A 3,311-nucleotide genomic window follows, 5' to 3' on the forward strand; every position below is an offset into this window, starting at 1 on the left:
GGCTGCTCGGCGCTGGAGCGGCGGCTGCTCGGCGCTGGAGCGGCGGCGGGGCCCTTGGAGCGGTCCGAGGGCGCTATGAGCAGACGGCGAAGGGCTGGCTCTGAAGGGCCGGCCGGGGTGGGGGCCGAGCGCCGGGTTCCGTCCAAGCACTGTTGAAGCAGGAACCCGCGGCGACTCTCGGCGGAGACTGTCTTTTTAAAGATTTTTTAAGTACTTCTGAGATTTTATTTATTTTTTGGTTTTGTTTTTTAATTTTTTAATTTTTTAAAATTTTTTAAATGTTATTTTATTATGTTATGTTAATCCCCATACATTACATCATTAGTTGTTGATGTAGTGTTCCATGATTAATTGTTTGCGTATAACACCCAGTGCTCCATTGGGAGAGGGAGCATGAGAAGGGGGAGGGGCAGAGGGAGAAGCAGACTCTCAGCTGAGCAAGGAGCTCAATGCGGAGCCTCCTTCCCAGGACCCTGGGATCCTGACCTGAGATGAAGGCAGACGCTTAACCAACTGAGCCACTCAGGTATCCTTTTTTCTCACATTTAGACATCAAATCACATTTAGACTCTCATAGCAGGACAAAAACCCAACATGTCATCCATGTGCTTTGAATTCTCCATTATGAAACCAGAGTTTGATAAGAATAAGCCATGTCTTTTAGTACTTATCATATTATCACTGATTTATTAAATGAAGGTTGCTATCTTTTGACTCATTTAGATATTATGAAAGTAAACATCATATACCACATTGTGATTACTTATTTGCCTATTTATGTCTGTTAGACTGAAAACTTCTTGGGGGCAGAAACATAATCACTTCTTACTCACTTCTGCTTCTTGAGATTAAAACTTGCCTTATTTGTAAACATTATTAAATGACCAATAAATGCTCTTGAATGAAACAACAAAAAAAATAAGAGCATAACTAACTTTTAATGTTATTCTGACACTTAGATAAGTAAAAACAGTAAAACTTTCTATAGTGAGACTGACTTAGAGATTTAGTTCCATAAAGAGATAATTCTACATTTCAGTAGGAATTAATAAAATACAGAAATTTATTGTACATGGGAGATAGTTTAGAATATAGGCTATTTGAAAAGTGTGCCTAATTATTATTCATCTCTAAATTAATTTTAAATGGTCAGTTTGTAATTGCAAAGTATGTTTTCATGACTTTCATGTTACACAATTTTGTAACACAAACTAGAACAATCATTCTTAAACTTTAATGAGTATAACCATCACCTGGAAAGTTACAATAAGACATTATTTGATATTTTGGTATATGCAAACATAAGCAAATTTGTAACATATGTATTTTATTTCCAAGATCAATTTTGTTTTTCAAGTTGGCTCCATGTCCAGTGTGGAGCCCAAAGCAGGGCTTGAACTCACATCCTGAGATCAAGACCTGAACTGAGATCAAGAATCTGATGTTTAATGGACTGAGCCACACAGGCGCCCCACAAGGTCAATTTTTAATGTCCTTTCTACAAATTCTCGCTTTACTGACCTTTGTTCCATTTTATCACACTGTTTCCTTGCTTACTGAGGTCTTCTCTCCTTTGTCCATCCTCTCCTATATCCATTCCCATGAGAGCTTTGTACTCCTTTAGTATTATACAAATTTCTTTTTTAAAAATGATTTATTTATTTGAGAGAGATTAAGAGAGAGAGAGAGTTGGGGGGGGGCAGAAGGAGAGAATCTTCAGGTAGACTCCCTGCTGAGTGTGAAGCCTAACATGGGACTCCATCCCATGACCCAACAGATCATGACCTGAGCAAAAACCAAGAGTCAGATGCTCAACTGACTGAGCCACCCAGGCACCCCTTATTATACAAATTTCAAAACTGATATTTCTTCCATATTCTAGTCCAGTGGCTTTGTAAATATGGCCAAACTAAGTCTTAGAAGAAAATATAGAGATGTTTTTGTTGAGGTTCCTGAGACACATTCTGGAACTTCTAATGTTCCAGGAAGGAGCATTTAAAAATTACGTCTCTGGGGCACCTGGGTGGCTCAGTTGGTTAAGCATCTGCCTTTGGCTCAGGTCAGGATCCCAGGGTCCTGGGATCTAGCCCCAGGTAAGGCTCCCTGCTCAGCGGGGAGCCTGCTTCTCCCTCTCCCTCTGCCACTCCCCCTGCTTGTGCTCTTGCTCTCTCTTTTTCTCAAATAAATAAATTCTGTAAAAAAAATTACTTCTCTGGGTTACCAAAATTCAGTTGTTTCTGATACTTGAGAAAGATGTAGCAATGTTAGGTTAACATAAATGCTAACTTTTACTTATATTATTTCTCCTGTGTATATGTACTTTTGAATAGAAAATACATATTTAATTTTGTACCAGATTTGATATGCACTGGTAGAATTTAAGACATCAGTGTAAGTCTTTTCATATGGTAGAAAAATAATTGGCTAGGTGCCTTTAGAGTTCTTTAAAGTACTTCACAGGCTAACATCATTCTGTTCTTTCTCTCTCTCTCTCTTTTTAAAAATATTTTATTTATTTTATTTTATTTTTTTAAGTAGGCTCCACACCCAACATAGGGCTCAAACTCACAACTCCAAGATCAAGAGTCACAGGCTCTACTGACAGAGCCAGCCAGATGCCCCCTATTCTGCTCTTTCTTAAGAACAGTCTTGGTCATATGTAAACGGAGTAAATAATATTAGACTAAATATTCACTCAATATTAGGGAATAGGAAAATTGAGAGAGTTAATGTCCTGTTAAATAATTTGTTTTAATTTTTTTTTTTTAATTTCAACTTGGACCATCACAGTCTACACAACTTCACCAGTATTAACTTATCTTTTATATTTCTAAATTTATTGTTTTGTGAAAAATAGGAAAAAGTATTAAAAATAGCATTACTTCAAAACTTATTGGCAAACTAAAGTTTGGTGATATATTAAGTGGATGTGTGGCAATGGGCAAATGGACGGTCAGATTATAGAAATCTCAGGAATTTTGTAGTGTTTATTAGAACAATGACCTTCTAGCAAGCAAAAAGCACAATTTTAAGTTCAACTGATGTACCACAAAAAAAAAAATACAGTGTGAAAAACTGTTTCTTTTTTTTTTTAAGATTTTATTTATTTATTTGACAGAGAGAGAGAGAGCACAAGCAGGAGGAGTGGCAGGCAGAGGGGGAGGGAGAAGCAGACTGCCCGCTGAGCAGGGAACATGATATGGGGCTTGATCCTAGAACCCTGGGATCATGACCTAAGTTGAAGGCAGACGTTTAACTGACTGAGCCACCCAGGCACCCTAAAAAAACTGTTTCTTCAGATAAAAAATAAA

This window comes from Mirounga leonina, unplaced genomic scaffold (assembly GCF_011800145.1).
Source record: "Mirounga leonina isolate KUSES-001 unplaced genomic scaffold, KU_Mleo_1.0 Mir_174, whole genome shotgun sequence".
NCBI lineage: Eukaryota > Metazoa > Chordata > Mammalia > Carnivora > Phocidae > Mirounga > Mirounga leonina.